At 43.4% G+C, this 21,667-nt stretch overlaps 1 protein-coding gene across 13 annotated transcripts in view; it reads left to right on the forward strand.

Moving 5' to 3' along the window:
- Positions 1–21,667, forward strand: part of TLN2 (talin 2) — a 421,358-nt gene that overhangs the window by 167,806 nt on the left and 231,885 nt on the right. The gene's annotated exons all lie outside the window — the stretch shown is intronic.

The raw sequence follows: 21,667 nt of genomic DNA on the forward strand, positions 1-21,667 counted from the left end.
CAGGCATGTCGCTGCCGGTCTTGCTACTTGCATTGATGTTTATTTTTTCCACCTGGTAGTTGGGTAGGGTGAAGATAGGGGCCTTCAAGACGGGATGAGGAGCTGTGTTTAGCCTCCCTGCATGAATTCTCATTTTTCACACCCGTGGGCTTTATAAACGTTTCATTTTTGAAGTATGGGATAAGGAATTAATGTAGAAAATTGTAGTAGTCTTTGCACCGTGAAACTGCTTGGTGGTTCTTGGAGCCCTCCAGGGATGGCACACAGTTGCTCTAACATGAGATAAACTTTGGGTATAGGTTATGGCTTTCTCTCTTTGATAGTCCTGGGTGGGGCTGCATGATCCCAAGTAGCCGTGTGTGATGTACCCTCGGCAGGGACAAAGGTGATCTTCTGCAGGTCCTCGGTATGCCTGGATCGACCTTCGACAGGTTAAGAAGCAGTGGTTTATGCCCCTACACTCAAAAACCATATTGTGACACACCAGGCTTACCGGTTCTGTTCCTGACCAGCTGCACAACTGGGGACAGGTTGATCTTTACTGGTTTTCGTATACTCATCTGTAAAACGAAGGCTGGCCCAGCCCAGCCTGCTTCTCCCCCTCCCTCTGTTCCTCCCCACTGCTCGTGTTCTCTCTCTCTCTCTCTCTCTGACAAATAGATAAAATCTTAAAAAATCAATAAACTCGACAGTGTTTTAAGTTGTTGGATAAAAGCGTACAGAATCCTCCCTTCCCACCATTGTGGGCAGCCTCTGGCCAGGTGGTATCTGACAGATAGGTGTGTACCTGAAATGTGGGGACACTGAGAGCTAGGGATGTGGTGGCCTGGATGCCTGACTCCAGGGAGACCAGTGCAAAGATCGTGTGTGAGGAGGGTAGGGCTGGGTGGCGGTGAAGGGTATGGCCAAGAGTTCTGAGCTGAGAGCAGTGGGATCACATGTACATAGAATGGGGAAGAGGAAGGGAGCTGTCCTGCCCAGGACCCATTTTGTTGTGCATGTTGCCCTTTGAGGACCTACAGGGGGCACCAGGAGGTCCTATTTGATGAAAGGGCCTGGGCACACTGGGCAGGAAGCACAGCAGACCTAAGGTTTTCCCAGGATTTCAGATCTGAAAGCAGTGTGCCAAGTGCATTCTTTTGCCATGGGTCCATACAGAATGGAAAACTGTACTTTCCATTTACTTCTCCATGGGGTGTAGGGATGTGTATGGGGGGCAGCATGGGTGGAGGACTGAATGACTAGGACAGGAAAATAATGTGGGGAAGGAGCAACAATTACACCTCTTTCAGGATGCCTACACAATCCTGGCTGCTTTGGGAAGTTCTGTGAAATTATACTGTGGCCTACATTGATTGGAACACAGTGGTTCAGTCCTTTGGAATTCCTCCCCCAGGGATTTCTGACTTTCCTTTAACATTCCTATTTTCTGGAAACTTAAATGAAATTTGACAGGGGCGCCTGGGTGGCTCAGTCGTTAAGCGTCTGCCTTCGGCTCAGGTCATGATCCCCGGGTTCTGGGATCGAGTCCCACATCGGGCTCCCTCCTCGGGGGGAAGCCTGCTTCTCCCTCTCCCACTCCTGCTGCTTGTGTTCCTGCTCTCGCTATCTCTATCTCTGTCAAATAAATAAATAAAATCTTAAAAAAAAAAAAAAAAATGAAATTTGACAGACTTACCTTGTATTCCCTCCTGTCAACCCAACTCTCTTAGTTTACTGCCTGATTTGTATGGTTCATTTGGGTTGCTTCCTGGGGATATTTATTTCACTGCCCTTTTTAGGGAAAAACTAGATCAAACAACAACAACAGAAACATTTGTCTGAAACGTGTAAGGATATGAGAAATTACCTGAAATCTTGACACTTCGGCGAGTGTCTAAAGTCGTGAATAAATGCTAGCAGGAGCTTTTATTTTGACATAAACCAGAGAGAGGAGAATTGCTTTAAGGGACCTGGGCCTGGCTGAGTCTGAATACAACTTAATGAATGAAAAATACAATCAATCAGTCGTGTTCTGAGTATTTCAGAAGGCCAGGCACTGCTGGGTGAGATCTTGTAGGGATGAACAATTAAGAATTGGAGACCGCCATGTTTCCCAGGAAAAAACGTGTGCTTTTAAAGGGTTGTGTGCATGAGAGAGAAGAGGGAGATTGATAAAATGTAGACGGTGAGGGACACATGATAAATGACTTGTTTAGCATTGTACTTAATGACTCGTGATGTATTCTGGGTTTAAGAAAAGAAAAAAGTAATATTCTGAACTTATCTCCATTTTCCCTGCAGGCTTGTAAGAAAAATATTTAAAAACCAATTTTAAATGAAAAACATTGTTTTTGGCTCTCTGGGAATTTTGAATTCCCAGGGCTGTTTTCGGAGAGGGTCTTGAATCTATAAAATTCAAAGCAGGATCTACATAGCTCTTTGTCACTCTGTATCAGTCCCTTAAAAGCTATGACATCAGTGAAGGTGCATTCCTGTGCTTATTTTTCTTCATTAAAAATGTAATCTCTTATGCACTTTTGTCTTCCTGCCATCCTCCATTAGCTGGATTCTTTGGATTCCTCTGCTTGTTGGCTGTAGGTACTGCCACTTGCTCACCCCCCGGCGGGCTCCCTGAGTGGCTGGGAGTCCTAATTAGCATCATCCTAATTAGCAGCACATCCTTGATCAGGGTTCCCGGACACGTGCTAGGCTCCTCACTCTGCTCTCTGTGCCTCGTAAATGTTACAGAACAACAATGATTTCCAGATTGTTTTTCATAATTAAACCTAAGAATACATGAGTATAATAGAATATGCTGTTTCCTTACACTTTTGGCTAATTATGCTCATCAGTTAATTTCTTTCAAAGTTAGGCAGCCATGTGGAGAGCTCAAGATTTGAGGCTTTTCTCAGAATAGATCAGATTTCATGGATTTAAGCGCTCTGTAATATTTGTGTCTGCATTTAAATAGTCTCCTATAGAGCACAAACCTTTAAAAATCCTGAATTTTAGCTGTGAAGTCCCATATTCTGAAGACCTAATATGATCATCAAAGCTGTTCTGTTTGCCACAAATCAGAATTGGACAGCTTTCCAGAACCATTAAATGACTAGTTTACTTGCAGAGTTTAAACATGACTTTAAAATAGAAGTAAGCGTACTGTAAGACCAGCTGCGGTGGTAAAGGTTGAGGAAAACCCTACTGCTATGATCTAAGCAATAGTCTTAGAGAGGATCTTTCATTTAAAATAATATAAGTCAAAGTAATACATGCAAATGGTTAAAAATAGAAAATCCTGCAGAACAGCTTAGAATGAAAAGCAACAAAGGTCTTTTTACCCCACTTCTTCCCTCACTTAGTCTTCCTTTTCAGAAGCAACCACCTTTTTTTTTTCCCTGTAGATCATTTTCACTTTTGTGACTTCCACATGGATAAATATTATGCTTGCAGCACCAGTTCTCACGTTATCGGTTTTAAGAGCTGTTTATGGGGTCTTGTTGTGATTGCTGATGAGCTCACCCTGACCATCCCCGTCTCCCTTCCTCCCTGCAACTGATTCCCATTTTCAGTCCTATAGCTGCTTCCTGCCTGTACCTCAGCGGCCTTCTCCGTTCTTGTTCTGTCTCCTATATAGGCTGTTTCTTGTTTACCACCCCCCGCCCCCATCCACCTCTCCATTTGGGGCAGCTGTACCTTTGATTTTCCTCAAAGAAAGGATGCAAGGGAGAGAAAGCATGCAAGAGGGAGAGGCAGAGACCCCCACGGAGTGGGGTACCCAACGGGGAGCTCAATCCCACCACCCTGACATCATGACCTGAGTCAAAACCAAGAGTCCGAGGCCTAGTCACCCAGGCGCCCCCGTACCTTTGATTTTCTAGTGCTCAGAGTTGGTAATATTTTGTCGTTAGTGAGGGCTTCCATGATTTTACCTGTGACTCGATGCTGCACGTGAAATCCAGAACAGCATTTACTGTGTTGTGATCAAGGTAGCATCCGTTCCTGTCACAGCCCAGTCTGTGGTGAGATTATAGTCCTTCCTCTCTGAGCCTGATGGCCCCACACCTCCGTGGAGCATGTTTGAACCGATTCTCCCTTTTACGTGACACCAGCCGTCTTGGGCTCAGCCTCAGGTTTGCGTAGCCTCTCAGTCTTCCCATCCTTCCTGGAAACCCGCTTTATGTTTGGAGGTCTTACTCCCACAGCCCCCTGCCCTCCATCTTCCTCCAGAACCATTTGATCTCAAGGTATGCTGCCTGCCTCTGAGCAAGTGCCCTCGGCCAGGGAAAGCTGACCACTACGAGTACTGCTGGAATAATAGCTTCAGGCTCTGGTGTCTTTGAAGGGCCAATAAGCTGGGGTTTAAAATTAGCCATCATGTATTGAGGACCTGATGTGTTAGGCATCTAGGTATTTGAAGCCTGGTGTCTGTTGAAATCCTCACACCAGCCCTGTGGGACAGAAGCATCGTCACTGCTTCCGTGAAGAAGTTGAGATCTGGATCAGAGACTCCTCCAAGGCCTCCGCGGGCAAGTGCTTCTTAGATCCTGGGGTGGGCTGGGGGCATAGGTGTGGTTTCATAGGTGAGAAAAGATGTGTCCCTCTCTGCAACATCTTACACCCTTTCCTCAACACACCAGACCTCCCCTCCCTCTCGGCCCCTCCCGAGACAATTGCTGCCCCTCTAAGAAAAATAGTTCTGCTTAATTCCAGCCCCGTCCTTGCTGTGGGTATACTCCGGGGCCAAGAACTCATTATACAGAATTCTGTGACTGGAAATGGGGCTGTGGTGGTCCTTACCTACTCCATGTTCCCTTTGTGAATTTGAAGTGAGAAATGGGGCTTCATATATCCTCAACCCTGCTGGGAAGTGGGGGAAAAGGTGCTTTGACCCTTTGAGTTGGTCTTCTGCTTTATAGGCAGATAGCCCATGGTTGAGCGGGTGGATTTACTCTAGGTCCCTCTGTTAAGTCGTGGCTTTAATGCCTGCTGCCTAAGTGCAGGTAGCGCTTACTTACCAAACAGATTGACCCATTCAGTTTACGCTCTGAAGCGGAGAATGAAAGGGAAATCTTTAGAGCAGCACCTAGTTGACTTATGGAAGAGATAGCTGGCCTTAGTGAGGTCCAATCTTGTTTGTTTTGTTTTTTTTTTTTAAAGATTTTATTTATTTGCTAGAGAGAGCATAGGCGAGAGAGAGTGAGTGAGAGTACAAGCAGGGGGAGCTGCAGGCAGAGGGAGAAGCAGGCTTCCCGCCGAGCAGGGAGCCCGATGCGGGACTCAATCCCAGGACCCTGGGATCATGACCTGAGCTGAAGGCAGCCGCCCAACTGACTGAGCCACCCAGGCGTCCCTGAGGTCCAATCTTAGTGCATAGATCGGGGTCAACATTTACCTTGTTGCAGTGGTTACCAAGAATAATTTCCTACGTTAAAATACAGTAGTGATAAGCAGTCCAAGGTTACCCTACTAAGAACTTGGAACAATCTAATTCTGTGTTGGCTATTTGTAATTTTTATATTTATTGATTATAAGGATAGGATAGGGTGCTAATCAAGTAGGGTTATAATCTGTATGAGACATTTTTGGTTCCATTATACAAAGATCACTAATCTTCAGTCATACAGGTCCCTTGACACTTGTGTGAAAGTGATTTGGGGTGGGGGGCGGGCACCTGCATGCCTCAGTCTGTTAAGCATCTGACTTTGGCTCAGGTCATGATCCCAGGGTCCTGGAATTGAGCCCCGCATCGGGCTCCCTGCTCAGCGGGGAGTCTGCTTCTCCTTCTTCCTCTCTCCCCCGTGCCCCCGTCCCCCCGCTCGTGCTCTCTGGCTCGCTTTCTCAGATGAATAAATAAAAAATCTTTTTAAAAAAAGTTATTTAGGGGCGCCTGGGTGGCTCAGTGGGTTAAGTGTCTGCCTTCGGCTCAGATCATGATCCCAGGGTCCTGGGATTGAGCCCTGCATTAGGGCTCAGCCGGGAGCCTGCTTCTCCCTCTCCCTCTGCCCCCTGCCCCCCTCCCTCGCTTGTGATCTCTTTCTCTCTCTGTCAAATAAATCTTTTAAAAATTATTTAGAGGACCAAATCTATTTGCACAGTTTAAATCTTGATCAAAACTTTCTCCCATGGTTAGAATGTAGCTTCTAGAAGAGTGGGACAGAACCTAACCCTTCAAAGAGCAGGAGAAGGGAATAAGGTTTCAAATGCTTTTTTGAAATTATCTGATGCTGAATATTCCCCAAATTAGTTACATATTCTTCCATTCATTTACCTCTAAGTAGTGAAAAATGCCTCCATCTCCCCTGTAGGAGAACTTTTGGCTCTGGGCATTGGGGTCAAGCAGGATGCTCAATTCATTTTGCCGGCTCTTTGGAAAGTTTGATTTAGGCCTGGGGCATGAGCTGTGTGAAAGTAAGCCCCTTGTCTCCTCTGTTGGCCACTGTTCGCAGGAGTTTGGATTTAGAGGAAGCATATTCAGTGCTCTGAACTAGGGAGGACAGAAGTACAAATCGGCCCTGGAGCATCTATAACGATGTGGGCCTTGTTTGTTTGGCCTGCACGTTTCATGGATGCAGAGGCATCTGACAGATAAGCAGAAGGAGGTAAGTTCAGAGGAAGGAGATGTTTCTAAGGGGCTAGAGGTGGTTTCCAAGAGAAAGTAGCATTTATTTCGGGGTTAATTGGTTTAAGTTTTGCTACTTCTCGCAGAATAGACTATGAACCACAGTGGGTTAAACAAGATAGAAATTGATGTTTTCTCACCTATAATGAAGTTCTGAGGTGGGGTTGGCAGGGACTCGGACTCCTTGAGGGTGACTAAAATTTCATATCTTTCATGCGGGTAAATGTGTTTTTTCTCTGTTTTCAGGGTATGAAAAGTGAGGGTAAAATTTTAAAATAAGTGCTGGAAGCAAAAATCCCTTATAGACAAAATTGCTCCTGAACGTCCCTTGGGAAGATGTCACATGAGGAGCTGGTATTCTCTCTCCTAGTCAGTCCAGCAGAGTGAGCTTTTCTCCCTCTGCAAGAGCTTGTGCTGCTAAGTAGTTGGCGCCTGTGTTTAAGGGCCATGTTGTAAACTATAGAATGACTTCTGGGATCCGGATAGGGCCCCAAGAGAAACTTCCTTCCCTGGGCTTGCTCAGTTGCTGAAAATTCTTGTGTCTCTCCCATGGTCTTTCTGGGGCTTGCTTGCTCACTGAGCAGAGTGGGCGTGGAATTTCCTGCCAGATCGATTATTCATACCTTTTCTCACCAAAGTTTTCAAACACATTCAAAAGTGAAGAGAATTTTATAGTCAACTATAGGTCCACCACCCAGGTTCAACAGGGGTTAACCTTAGTTGTGTTTCGTCTATACCCTTCTGTCTTCCCACTCATGATTTTGAAGCACATCTTTACTATTCTATTTTTTTCTTCGATTAGTATTTCAGTATATGTCCTTTAAAGATAGGACTTATACCATATCCCAATAAAAAAATAAAAAATAACTTACCAGTATTTCCTTAATATCATTAAATATCAAATTAATGTTTGAGTTTTCTGTTGTCCTACATACTTTTTTTGTTTCTTTGAATCAGAATCCAAATAAGGCTTATACATGGCAATTGACAGATGTATCTCTAATCTCCTTTTAATCTATCCTGACCACTCCATCTCTCCCTTCCCTGCTTCCCCCACCTCCTCCCCGGCCCCTGTGATTTGTTTGTTGAAGAAACTGGGTTGTTTGTCCTTTAGAGCAGAGAATCTCAAATGGGAATGATCTCCCTCCCCCACCTGAGGATATTTGACAATGTTGGGAGATATTTTTAGTTGTCATAATGTCGGGGGGGGGTGATTACTGGCATCTAGTGGGTAGAAGCTGAGGATGCTGCTAAAATCCTACAGTACACAGGGCAGCCCCCACCGCCCCCCCCCCACAGCAAAGAATTATCTGGCCTAAAATGTTGATAGTCCTGAGGTTGAGAAACTCTACTATAGAATTTCCCATAGTGTGAATTTTAATTATTTCTTCTCCCTGGTGCCATTTAACTTATTTCTCTGTTCCTTGTGTTTTCTATGATGTGTTAAAGCTTGAGTTCTGGTCAGATTCAGATCTGGATGTTTTTTCTTTTTAGTCAAGGCTACATCATATGCAGGCAACGTATTTTCATTAAATATGTAGTCACTGGTGGTCTCTCTTTCTGTGATATTATTGGTCATCAATCATTGCCTGTATCCTTTCATTTATTAGTGATTGCAAAATAGCGATTCCCAGTTCTGTCATTCCTTCCTTACTTGTATATGAGAAGAATTACATAAAGACAAGTTTGATGTCAATTACTTGTTTACCTTGAGGTTCATGTAGGAAAGGATATTTTCCCTATCTTTTCAAAACAATGAGTTCCCTGGTGGCATTCTCTAACAGTGATCACTGAAGTTTTATTTTTTGTTTTTCTTTTTTCAGTGTAAATAGAATTGATGCATTTCAAATTAATCTTCTTACTGATATTCACATTGTCCCATGTTTGGCCAGTGGCAACTAATTCAAGTTGGCTCCCAAGACCTTTTGACAAAAACTTTTTTTGTATTCTTCCTGGTGTGATACAATGTCACAGGGTTGTCTTACCTATTTCTTACTCCAGATTTAGACCTACTACTTCTCCAAGCAACCCTGGTTCCTTTGGGTATTTAGAAAGTACAGTGTGAAAAGTAGGAATGTTTATTGTCATTGGATTCATCATTGCTTCTGGATCTTTTCAGTAGACCAAACTAGGGAATATGTACATTATGTGTATATATGTGTGTTTGTGTTTATGTGTATGTTATATATAAGGACAAAACCAATTATTAGTGCATACAGATACTTCTAAGTAAAATTCAGGTATACAGGGTTTTACTTCATCAATTTTATATCTATGATCCTTCCTGCACACCAGTTCTCAGTGATACCATAGTTTTTCATTTGCTTTATTTCATGCTGCATACACAACAGACTTAGTCATCACGATGTTTGCAATAGTTCTTATCTGTGTGATTGTGTCACCAGCTGTATATATAGTTAGGTTCATTGTTTGATTTTATTTTTGGTTTTTAGAGATTCCCCTTTTCAATTGAGTTTTGTGCAATACTGTCATGATTTCCAAGTCTCATCTATAATATGAGGCATATTCAGAGGTATTTGGTTTTACCCCTGTCGCCTCGCCGTCCTGTTTCCTCCTTTCTCATATGTAGCATTTGAAAAAAATACGGTTTATCCTTGCACGGGTTTTTTTTTTTTTTTTGAACTTTTTTTTTAAATTTTATTATGTTAGTCACCATACATTACATCATTAGTTTTTGATGCAGTGTTCCATGATTCGATGTTTGCGTATAACACCCAGTGCTCCATGTAATACATGCCCTCCTTAGTACCCGTCACCTGGCTAACCCATCCTCCCACCTCCCTCCCCTCTAAAACCCTCCGTTTGTTTCTCAGAGTTCATAGTGTCTCATGGTTCGTCCTCCCCTCCGATTTCCCCCCCTTCATTTTTCCCTTCCTACTATCTTCTTCTTCTTCTTCTTTTTTTTTTTAACATACAATGTATTATTTGTTTCAGAGGTACAGGTCTGTGATTCAACAGTCTTACACAATTCACAGCGCTCACCATAGCACATACCCTCCCCAGTGTCCATCACCCAGCCACCCCATCCCTCCCACCCACCTCCACTCCAGCAACCCTCAGTTTGTTTCCTGAGATTAAGAGTCTCTTATGGTTTGTCTCCCTCTCTGGTTTCATCTTGTTTCATTTTTTCCTCCCTTCTCCTATGCTCCTCTGTCTTGTTTCTTAAATTCCTCATATCAATGAGATCATATACTTGTCTTTCTCTGATTGACTTATTTCGCTTAGCATAATACCCTCTAGTTCCATCCACGTCGTTTGTTGCAAATGGCAAGATTTTGGTGGGTTTTTTTTTTTTTGATGGCTGCATAATATTTCATTGTATATATATCACTTCTTTATCCATTCATCTGTTGATGGACATCTTGGCTCTTTCCGTGGTTTGGCTATTGTGGACATTGCTGCTATAAACATCGGGGTGCATGTACCCCTTTGGATCACTACATTTGTATCTTTGGGGTAAATACCCAGTAGTGCAATTGGTGAGTCATAGGGTAGCTCTATTTTCAACTTTTTGAGGAACCTCCATACTGTTTTCCAGAGTGGCTGCACCAGCTTGCATTCCCACCAACAGTGTAGGAGGGCTCCCCTTTCTCCGCATCCTCACCAACATCTGTCGTTTCCTGATTTGTTAATTTTAGCCATTCTGACTGGTGTGAGGTGGTGTATCATTATTCTTGCACAGTTTTTTGATACCAACAAATATGTGTGTGCTTTCATATCTACATATCCCTCTCTTTTCCGGTATACAATAGTATACTATACACATTTTGATCTACCTGGCTTTTTTCACTTAATCTATCCTGGCTTTTGTCCATGGTGGTGCACAGAGAAAATCCACACTCCTTTGCACAGCTGCATGGCCCACCATTGTGTGGGTTTGCTTTAACTTACTCAGCCTGCCCTCTTGGTGGACGTGATGTCTTTCATCTTTTACTTACTAGGAATAGTGCTATATGGAATAGCCTTGGGCACTCTTAAATTCATTTGTCTTTTCCAACTTTATGAAAGTTAAAAGTATATATATAATGTGACTCTTTTTATGAGGAAAAAGAGGGATGTCTGCAAGCTGTTGGGATGAACTGAGCTTTGGGACGGGAAAGGGAAATTAGACTTGGGAAAAATGGAGACGAGCTTTTGGGTGGAGTAGACATTCTGCCTTCAAGTAAAAGAAAATCAGGCTTAGGAAGGTTGGTGGAGTGTAGGTTTCCATGAACTGTATTGCCAGGCCAAGGGCTTTCAATCTTCTACTTCAGGGTAGGAGTTGGCAACCTTTTCCCCACAAAGGACCCAGATTGTAAATATTTAAAGCTACCATCACTGTTGGGACTACTGAAGTCTGCTGTCGGAGTACAAAAAGCAGCCACAGAAAATTCATAAATAAATGAGTGGGGCTGTGTTCCAAGCAAACTAGATTTATGGGCCCTGAAATCTGGATTGCATGAAGTTACCATGTATTATGAAATAGAATTCTTAATTTTTTCCCCGACCTTTTAAAAATGTAAAAATCATTCTTAGCTTATTTGTCATAGTTTGCCAACCTCTGCTCTGGGCATTTGGGAGCCATAGAAAGTTCTTGGGCCCAAGGAGGACCTGCTCAAAAGGATTATCAACAGTGGATTAAAGAGGGCTCAGTCAGAGGGAAAGAGCCCAGGCTGTTAAGGAGGCTGTTGATGATCTCAACATGGATGTAATTGGAAGGTGTCTGTGGGAGTGGATTTCTTCTTTTTTTTTATTACCTGAGATTAGAGAATTATTGAGAAGCGATGCCTCATTTTATTGTTTGATAGGGAATTTGCATTTATTTATAAAATTTGTACTCTCTAATCTCCCATTGGTTATATACAAAGAGAGCACCAAACTCACCATCATGGTGAGGGTTTGGGGCGGAGTCCTCTCATTCCTGCCCCTATTTCCCACCCTCACCCCGTTGAGAAACCCAAGATTGAGCCCATTCACCAACGAGCCTTTTGTGTCAGCTGTCTTGTATCTCTCCTTTCCTGTGACATTTGCAGCTAACTATTGAGAAAATGGTATTTTGTTTGTGAGAGGAAAATCAAAGATGATATAAATGAAAAAATGCATTTTCACATAATGGAAATTATTAGAGCAACTTTTAAAATGTCACTGCAGATTAATGCAGACAAGAAGGAGCTGAATATATTAGAAAGTAGGTCAAGTTATCTCATGTTTATGAATGAGGTGAATTAGAGTGCAGGTTTAGGTTTATAAAATTGTGTGATACTATGGTTTATATGAATTACCCTAGCCCAAATGATATTATAACAAAATATAATTAAATTAAATTGAGTTTGTTTCTTTATCCTGTGTGGCTAAGTATTTTATACCTAATATTTTATGAATTTAATAAACTAGTAAAAGTGATGAGCTTCTTGTTATTGCTCACATTTCCTGTACTAGACACAGAATCGACTCTAGGGAGTTGAAGCTGAAGTAGATTGAATCCAGGGGATGAGTGCTTCCAGAATCCTTGGAAGGTGTGGAGGAGGAACTGGCTCTAGATTAAGCCTCTAGGATACCCCCCACCCCCAGAACCATTTTCTCCTACCAGACTCGGGAGAACTGCCGTGGCTGTTTGCTGCTGTGGGAAGCTATTGAATTAGAAACCCACTCTATGGGCTCCAGCTTCTGTACTGTGCCTCCTCTGCCAAGAGACCTTGCTTTTTGTGGATACCCTTACACTCTGCCTTTTTTACCCCATGACTCCGTTCCAAATCAAAGTTCCCCGTGAGCCCATCTCATTGGTGGAGAGTCTGTCCTCTTGGGCTCCATAGCAGCAAAGGAGTCTGGGCAATAAATCCAGCCTCTGCCTGCTACAAGCGAGCCAGTCCCCTGTGTTTGCCTCCGTTTTCATTTTCAGGAATTGCTGCTTCAGATCTGCATGCTACCACAGGTAGGTATTTGAAGGACAGAGTATCCGAATCTCCCCTCCTTGGATACAGAGGATACGGTTTGATAGACTTGCACGGTGATAATAGTAACAGGTGTAACAAGTACCACGCCGGTGCTACTAGTTAACTTGTATTCATTAACAGTGTTACTGATGACATAAAGAATTTGGTAAGGAAACATTTGCCAGTTTGGAAAGATCCTTTTGGGGGTTGGAATTAGTGTCATACTAGGAAAGGAACACCTGTGGATGAACAGTTAAAAAGTTCAGTGATGGTGGAATCCAGGCCTAGAGAACATATTGTCTCCACAAAGGATAGTAGGTCAAAATATTGTCCTGATCATCCCTGACTTGAGCATTGGTGGCACTAAGCCAAGTGCAAGGTCAGTGGTTAGGCTTTTGTTCACCATAGCATTGCCGCCTGACTTCCTCGCTGTTGGATTCTTCGATGAGTGTTTAAGTGGGTACCCCCTTTTCCATCTGGTTGGGAGGAGTCATGCACAAGTGAGGAACTAGATGTGGTCATTGATTCTGAAATTGGGCAGACGTGGGTTCAAGTCTGAATTCCACCACCGACTAGATTTATGGATATTAGCGACATTTGCTTTTCTGTCCCTGTGTCTTCTGTTTGGAATGGAGTTAGTGGTAGTGTTCAGCATAGGCCTGGCACATGGCTGGTGATCCGTGCCGGGCTGCGACTCTGTGTGGAGACACCACCATCAGTGATTGGGCTGCCCTCTGCCACCTTCTCATCTGCTGGTGCATTTTCCACGTCGTTACGCTACTTCGGTGTCTGCACGGCTGTTAACTTTCTCATCCTTGGCCATGGGTCCCTTGGATGTTGCTTCTCTTCTGTGCTTTGTGTGTGTGTGTGTTTGTGGTCCTTCTCCTGCCCTTCGAGCACCCTTGGATTTCTCTCAAGACTCTCTCTCCTCCAGGGGAAAGATCTTTCTAAATGCTTAATAGGCATCAGAACCATCGTGCGGTCACAGAAGTCATGGTACGTTTTTATTTGTCATTCAGACATCTAGAGCTCCTCCTGAGACTTGAAAGGCTAATGGCGGGGTGGCCCATCTGTGTGGCCCCTCCTCCTTAATGAGATTACTGATGCCATTTCACTGATGGTTTTCCACTAAAGTGGTCTTAATTCCATTGCCTTTGCATGTTTTTTCTTGGCTCCATCTCTCCTTTGACTTCCCCGCAGTACCTAATGTAAGTGGGTGGCAGTAGTTGGGAGCATCGGGGCCTCTATCCTTCAGCAAGCCTCCAGAGTGGCCATCTATTAGTGGAGTTTTAGGAAAACCTAGGGAATAATGAAAGGAGCAAAAATATCCTTCCACACCATTGTGTGCCAAGTGAGTTTCTATAAGTGTTTCTCATTTGATTTTTACCTATAATTTGGTCTTCATCCCTTCGGGTTTATTTGACCCCTTTGTGGCGCTGACCTGACTCCCTCTGGGCCCTGCACACGTGTGTGCATGTGTGCCTCCCTGTCCCTGGGTGGACCCGCTATCCCGCTCTCTCTGAGTTAACTGTCAGCACTCCATTGGCAGCGGGCCTCACACAGTATGTAAAGTGGAATCATGTCCTGCTGTGACATGTGACAGCAAGAACCACTCTCTGAACGGCTGTGAGCAAGTATGTCTTTTTTCTTCCTCTTTAACCTCAAAGACCTTGATCTTGAGCTGCTAATAATTTTGTGCAAACCCTGTCTGACATTTTTGTTAAGCCCTTGCCCAGGACTTGAGTGACCTGTTTAATGTGTATTTGAAGATTGGTGTTTGTGTTAAAAATTAGGTTGTGCTGTCCTCCCCCCCCCCCCCCCCCCGCCCCGGCCATCTAACCAACTCATCCAATAAGCATTTATTGAAGATCTACAAAGTACCAGGCATTCTGCTGGATGTTGGGGGCATTGTTGCCAGCAAGGTGGAGATGGAAAATACTGAAAATAGTTGGTGCAGAGGGTTTAAGAGAGTTGAAAGTAGATCTTGTAATATCTAGCAAGGGGTATAGACTTTTTCCTAAGAAGAGTCAGAGTCCTTTAAATGGTTAAAGCTGAGTAGGATCTAGTCTGATATCTTTAGGAAGGCCACTGAGTGAGATGTGGAGTATATATTCAAGGGCACTAAGAGTAGAAGTGGGGAGCCCAGTGGGAAGCTGTTGCAGTAATTTGGGCAGGAATGGTGGTATTCTGTGGCAGAAGAAGAGGACAGATTGAGAGATTCTTAGGAGGTGGTGGTCAGGACTTGGTGATTATCCAATGTGGGAGTGCAGGAGAGGCTCATGTCAAGGATGACTCTCTCTGCTGTGGCCTTGGCAATTGGGTGGATGTTGGTTCTCTTGAGATAAGGCACACAGGAAGGGGAGCAAGTTTGGGAGGGGTGGTGGCATGGGGGGAAGTGATGAGTTTATTTTTGAGTAAGATGAAATTGATAGGCTCGTGAAAGGGCTTGAAGATATGATGTAGACTTGGATAAGGAGCACAGGGGACAGATCTGTAGATCGGGTGGATGCAAGTCCCAAGAGCAGATGACATCCACCAGGCAAGGGTGTACAGAAGAGGGAGTAGGAGAGAACTCACGGGCCATGAGGTTTAAGCAAGGAAGAGAGCCTGTGGAGGAGACTGAGCAGGAGTGGGTCAGACAGATTGGGAGAATCTGCTAGAGTGGCCCCTGGTGTCCAGGGCGGTGCACAGAGGTAAGGACTGGAGTGGGAATGCCTGAACACCCTTGGCAGTGCTCATCGGAAGCCAGACGAGGAATACAGTGAGTAATTAGAGGTCTGTCAGTGTAGAGAACTCTTGCAGGAACAGTGGCTGTGTGGGAGAAGCTGGGGCAGTGCAGCTAGCCTGCAGGGCTTGTGGACATGAGCTGAGGGCATGTGGCTTTAGGGGTGGATGAAGAGTTAAAGAAGAATGCCCCTGTGTGCTTCATTCTTGCCATGCTTACTGCTCTGTTACACACCTTTTTTTTTTTTTTTAATATTTGGAAAACTCTTAATCCCAAACTTACAGAAATGCTGGAAGTACAGCACAAAGAATGGTTCCTTGAAGCATCCAATTATAAGTTGCTGGCCTAATGCACAATCACCTCCAATTACTTGTCCTGTAAAAGGACATCCTCGAACCTAGCCACAGTGCAATCATCAAAATTGCTACCATGTAATCCTAAGGCGCCCTCCACTTTTGCCAAATGTCCCTTGCAAGTCCTTTATAGCAGGACGATCACGTTCAGAATCATTTGTTGCGGTTACTTGCCTCGTGTCTTTTGTCTTCTTTAGTCAGGATAGTCCATGAGTCTGGCCTTGACTTTCAGGACCTAGATCCTTTTGAAGATGGAAGGCCAGTTATTTTGTAGTATATCCCTCCATTTGGGTTGTATCTTGACTCATGATTAAATTCACGTTTGCCTCTTTGGCAAGAATATCACAGCCGTGATGCTGTGTGGTTTCTGCACACTGTCAGACGGCATGCAATCTAGATGTGTCTTATGATTGATGAGGATCACATCATCCCATGATTCAGGTGTTGTTGGCCAGCTTTTGCCTCTGAAGAGGTGCCCCCTTCCCCCCCACCCCCCGTTCTAAGGAGGTACTTTGGAACTAACTAGGTAGCCTTCTCATTTCTCCTCAGACTTTCATTTTATTTATTCATTGATTTTTATTGGTACAGACTCCTGTTTTCATATTGCATTCATTAAGCTATGTCCATTACTATCATTTTGGTGTTTAAATTATTCTTGATTTGGCCAGTGGGAACCCTTTCAAACTGGTTTCTCTGTCCTTTTGCCACCTCCCCATCATTCTTCGGGCAATTCTTGACTTTATAAGATGTGCCATGTTTATTAAAACTTGCTTTTGCTCATCCCTACAATCAGTCCTTTCTCAGTGGAGCCCTAGTAGTTTTTATTAGAGAAAGGTAATTTGAAGCCAAGATCTGGGCCCTAAGTGTGCTCCTTGGTATTAGGATAGCCTCAATCCCAGGGCTTCTCAGTGGGCAGAGCTAGGGAATATATTAGATTTTTTTTTTTTTTTTTTAAAGATTTTATTTATTTATTTGACAGAGAGAGAGCAAGAGCAGGAACACAAGCAGGGGGAGCGAGAGAGGGAGAAGCAGGCTTCCCGCCGAGCAGGGAGCCCGATGTGGGACTCGATCCCAGGACTCTGGGATCATGACCTGAGCCGAAGGCAGACGCTTAATGACTGAGCCACCCAGGCGCCCGGGAATATATTAGATTCTTGTTATTCACAGTCATTATGTTCTACAGGGTCTCAGGGACAAACATGGAACCATTGCTTTTAGGAGAAATACAGGGCCAGGTACTTGCCAGTCTCTGGTCACAACGTTACCTCGTTTAATGTGTATCTCTATTTAAAGATACCATATATAATATATATTGTTGATTCACTAACATTGAACTCAATGGCCACCAGCACTTAGGCCTGCATGAAGCTTATCTAACATACTCATTTTCTCCCTGAGGCACATCTCAGCCTCCCTGGGCTTAGGAACACTAGACAGTGTTCCACTATGCTTGGGCCATTTTAAACAGCTAAATCATCAACAAAACTGCTAAAATCGTGACACTAAATAAACTGCAAAAAGGACACTTGTTAGGCTGACAGCTGAAACAGAAAGACAGAACGTCCTCTTGTTGGACCTCAGCTGGAACGTATACACTAAATGACTGTTTTTGTCACTTTGCTTGTGTCCACAAATAACCAGGAAAGTGCTGTTGGGGTTACAAATAAACTTTAGCAGATAGGTGAATTTGCAAATACAAAATCTGCAAATAATGGGGATTAACTGTGTGCCTGTCTTTGCGTGCACAGCTGTGTCTCTGTGTCTGTCTGCATGTGTCTGTTCATCTATCTGTCTTGAAAACCATGAATTCACACCAATACTTGAAATTCCAGTGTAACACCGTGGACTCCCTTGTAGTTTTTCTCTGTTCTGGACCACTGTGGCATAACCGCCCCCCCGCCCTGCCCCACCTCTTGGCTGGCACCTACCTTACTCTTTCCCACATAATGACTTTAAAGCTGATTTCTTCTGGATGGGAAAGCTGGGGGCAGGAAGGGAAATGGATATAACTCTATCTTATTATCCCATTTATATTCTCTATGCCAATTTAAGATAGGCTGATATTAAAATATTTATGAAGCCTCCTTTTCATCTCATAAGTAGAAATAATGCAAGTAACATCAGATTTGGGGAAAAACAATTTTAGAGCTGATGAATGGTGCAGGAACTGAAAACTGACTTTATAAATGGACTTAGGGCTGAGCCATGCCCTCTGGTGAAGAGAAACCCCTCCTGCTGTTCTGGGCTCAGGTGTGAATGGTAGGGGTTGCAAGTAGTTCCAAAGCCTCAGGAGTATGTCCTGCCTGAGAGACCCATTCTCTCAAGATCCTTGGAGGGATCTGCCTTCCTCGAGATTGTGAGTCCCTGGAGGGTAGGGACCACATGTGAGTTAGTCATTCCTGTGTCACTAAAGCCTGGCCTACGAAGTGACTGGTGTACATTGGTGACATTGTTTGACTACAGCCCACCAAGCAGTTGCGCAGTCTTTGAAGGCCTTTCCTTGTCTTAGAATGTTCCTGACTCTTTCCCTTAAGTTTCTCTGGAAGCTCATCTCCCTCCTCCCTGTGGGAGCCTTCCAGGCTCTCACTAACCAGGGGGATCATTCTTGAAAGAGTGTCTGAAGGCTTGGGAGAGTTTTTGTAACCTAGTGCCTGAACATCAGCTTTGGAGTTGAACAAAGTTGCTTTGGATTTCCAGCTCTACCACTTACTGGCTGCATGGTCAGGAGCAAATTGTGGACCTTATCCCAATCAGCTTAATAAACTGTGAGGTGGAAATGAGCAATAATGTCTGCCTCCCATGATTTTGGGAGGATTAGCTGAGGTAGTGTTTTGAAACGACTTGGCACTGTAGCTGTACTCAGTCAATGTTAGCAAAGATGGTGGTGGTAGATCATTAGTGATTTGGCACTGGGTGTGTCATCATCTTTTTTGGATTGTAGGCCCTTTCCCCAACTTGGTGATGAGCTCCTAATTGGTGTGGAGATCTGGTCTCCTATTTAGTGTATATATCTAACCACCTACCCCGGGTGTCCACCTACCCCCTCCAGTCTAACGTGGTGGTGTGCCCCTGGTAGGTAGTAGCTATCTTTTGCTTGGTCATTGAATGGACAATCCTCCCTCATGCTCACACCTCTCTGCCTGACCTAGTCTTGCTAGTAGAGCAATTTGCTTCCCTTTTGTCAGAGTGCTGGGAGATGCTGATTATTTTTTCCAACCTTTCTTCTTCTTCTTCTTTTTTTTTTTTTTTTTGATTAAGAATCAATACTCTGTATGATGTGGTTGATGTCATGGTCTGTGACTGCTAAGAAGTGTTGTTTTCTGGACTTTCTCCTTAACACAAGCACTGTCCTTGGGTCCCTGTTGGACTTCTGAGGCTCTCTTTAAACAAAGAAGTGGCTGCACAATTACCGTCTGTTTTTACCCTCCAGAACAACGGCAACAAATGCCAAGAAGTTCTTTACCGGGTCAGCAGTGTGTTGTGTTTTATCTTTCAGCCCAGGGTCTTTATGGCAAGAAGTTGGAGCAACTGGATTGGGTTTTATACAACTGTGGCAGCCTGAGATGTAGTGGATAATGAATCTGCCTGCTCCTGAGACTTTTTTCCCCTCCTTTCCACCAGAAAAGCACTTTGTTAAAAATAAGTATGCTCTTTGAAATGTCTTCTCAGTCTTTGGGACTGACTTATGCACTTAATAGGTGGTATCTACTGGGTGGATTTTATCAATATCTATTCTGTCATGCTGGGATGATTTTTTTATTATGTAGAAATGTCGGTAGAGTAAGGAGCCAGTCTTTGCTTTGACTGTTGAGCTCAAAATGGTATTGTAGGGCTTATTACCCAGTTTCTTTCTTGAAGATTTGAAATCCATTGTCTGAGGTAGAACTGGAGAGAACTGTGTAGTTTTGGAAGAGAAATAACCAGTATTCAGGACGGTGTAGATGGTAGCAGGGGATATAGGTAATAGTAAAGAGCCAAAGCTCAGGGCTCAGACTTCTGGGTTCACATCCTGGCTCTGCCAATGCATTAGTTCTGTAACCATGGGTAATTTATTTGTTCTTTCTTTCCCTCAGTTTATTCACATATAAAATGGGTTTAATGGTTTTATTTTAGTACTTCATAGGGTTGTTGTAGGATAATTATGGAATACATAAAATGAAGAATATAGTAAACACTCAATAAATGTCTATCGTTGGTGCTTTTCCATATAATCTGTGCTACAAGGAAAGAGCAGAAATTAAAATTCCACTTTCATAAATATTTATAATGGTCAACTTATGCTCCGGTTGCTTTAAAGTAAGGAAAGCTGTGTATAGTAAGTGTTACATGGACAAGGGGCCCTGTGTCCCACAAAACTACTTGTAGCTGACATGGAACAAATGGAATTCACACATTTCTGGCAGGAATGTAAAATGGGTGGACAGTTTCTTCTGTTATTCATGCCCTACATTTTAATTTTAAAAATTGAACTCTCTTAATTCATAACTTCCACCATAAATTTAATGGTAGGAGGTATGATACAACTTAATTGTTTTTCAGATGGACAATTTGCCCAGCACCACTTTTTGAATAAACCTAACACCTATCATATGTCCCAGACATTCTACCCCTTGGTATTTACCCAAGAGATTCTATAAGCTATGTCCTTACAAAAGACTCGTACGCAGATTTCAAAGGTGGGGCAAAGGGCGTATGCACCTGTTACTCTGAGCTGTATTGATAATAGTCCCAAATTGGAAACCTCAAATGTTCATCTACATGTGAAAGGATCAGTAAATTATGCTGTGTCCCTTCAAGGGAATATGACTCCATTATAAAAAGAAATAAACTATTGGTGTATGTAGCAACATGGGTGACTTTCAAAATAGTGACGCTGCGTGAACAAAGCCAGACCCACAAAGTACATGCTATATGATTCCTTTCAGGTAAGATTCTAGATACTGCAAACTAGTGAATGGTGAGAGGAAACAGATCCCTGGTTGCCTGAGGACAACAGAAGGGGACAGTTGGGAATGAGGGCTTACCAGGGCGTACAGGAAAACTTTGGGAAAGTTATGGGTATGTTCATTATCTTGATAGTCATGATCATCTCAGAGGTGTATACCTACATAAAAATTTATATCTTTAAATATGTATATTTTATTGTCAATAATGCTTTAATAAAAATGTTTTTTAAAAATTGGGCCTACCGTATCAAATAACCAGTACATTCGCTCAGCTGTCATAGCATGGCGTTCATCAGCTAGCTTACAGAACAGTTGCCACATTGGGGCGCCTGGCTGGCTCAGTTGCTGGAGCATAGGACTCTTGATCTCAGGGTTTTGAGTTCGAGCCCCACGCTGGGTGTGGAGCATACTTAAAAAAAATAGTGGGTATCTGGGTGTCTGTTTAGTGTCTGACTCTCGACTTCGATTTCAGCTCAGGTCATGATCTCAGGGTCGTGAGATGTAGCCCTGCATCGGGCTCTGCACTGGGAGGGGAGCTTCCTTGAGAATCTCCCTCTCCCTCTGCCCCTCTTCCTTTTCTTTCTCTCTCTCTAAAAAAAGAAGAAAAAAGAAAAGAAAAGAAAAATATAAAAAAAAACCCAGAGGTTTTTAAAAAAGAACACTTGCTAAATTGTTCATAAGCTGTTTTGTTTTCTTTGGGAATTTATAGTGCCTTATTAGAATTTTTTGGAATAATATGCCCAAGAAAATTTGAACTGATAACTTTTCTGTCTTTTGATCAAATGCCCTGTGCCAGGTAAAATCATTTGCATTACTGCATTGACCTTATAATGAGCCATTACAGCATGTGAATGTTGTAAAATTTTCTACACAGACTTTTGATTTTGCTGCTTAGAATTCTAAAATAGGGGCGCCTGGGTGGCTCAGTCGTTAAGCATCTGCCTTCAGCTCAGGTCACGATCCCAGGGTCCTGGGATAGAGCCCCACATTGGGCTCCCTGCTCCACGGGAAGCCTGCTTCTCCCTCTCCCACTCCTCATGCTTGTGTTCCCTCTCTTGCTGTCTCTCTGTCAAATAAATAAAAATCTTAAAAAAAAAAAAAAAAGAATT

This window comes from Phoca vitulina, unplaced genomic scaffold, assembly GCF_004348235.1.
Source record: "Phoca vitulina isolate PV1807 unplaced genomic scaffold, GSC_HSeal_1.0 scaffold20, whole genome shotgun sequence".
Classification (NCBI taxonomy): Eukaryota; Metazoa; Chordata; class Mammalia; order Carnivora; family Phocidae; genus Phoca; species Phoca vitulina.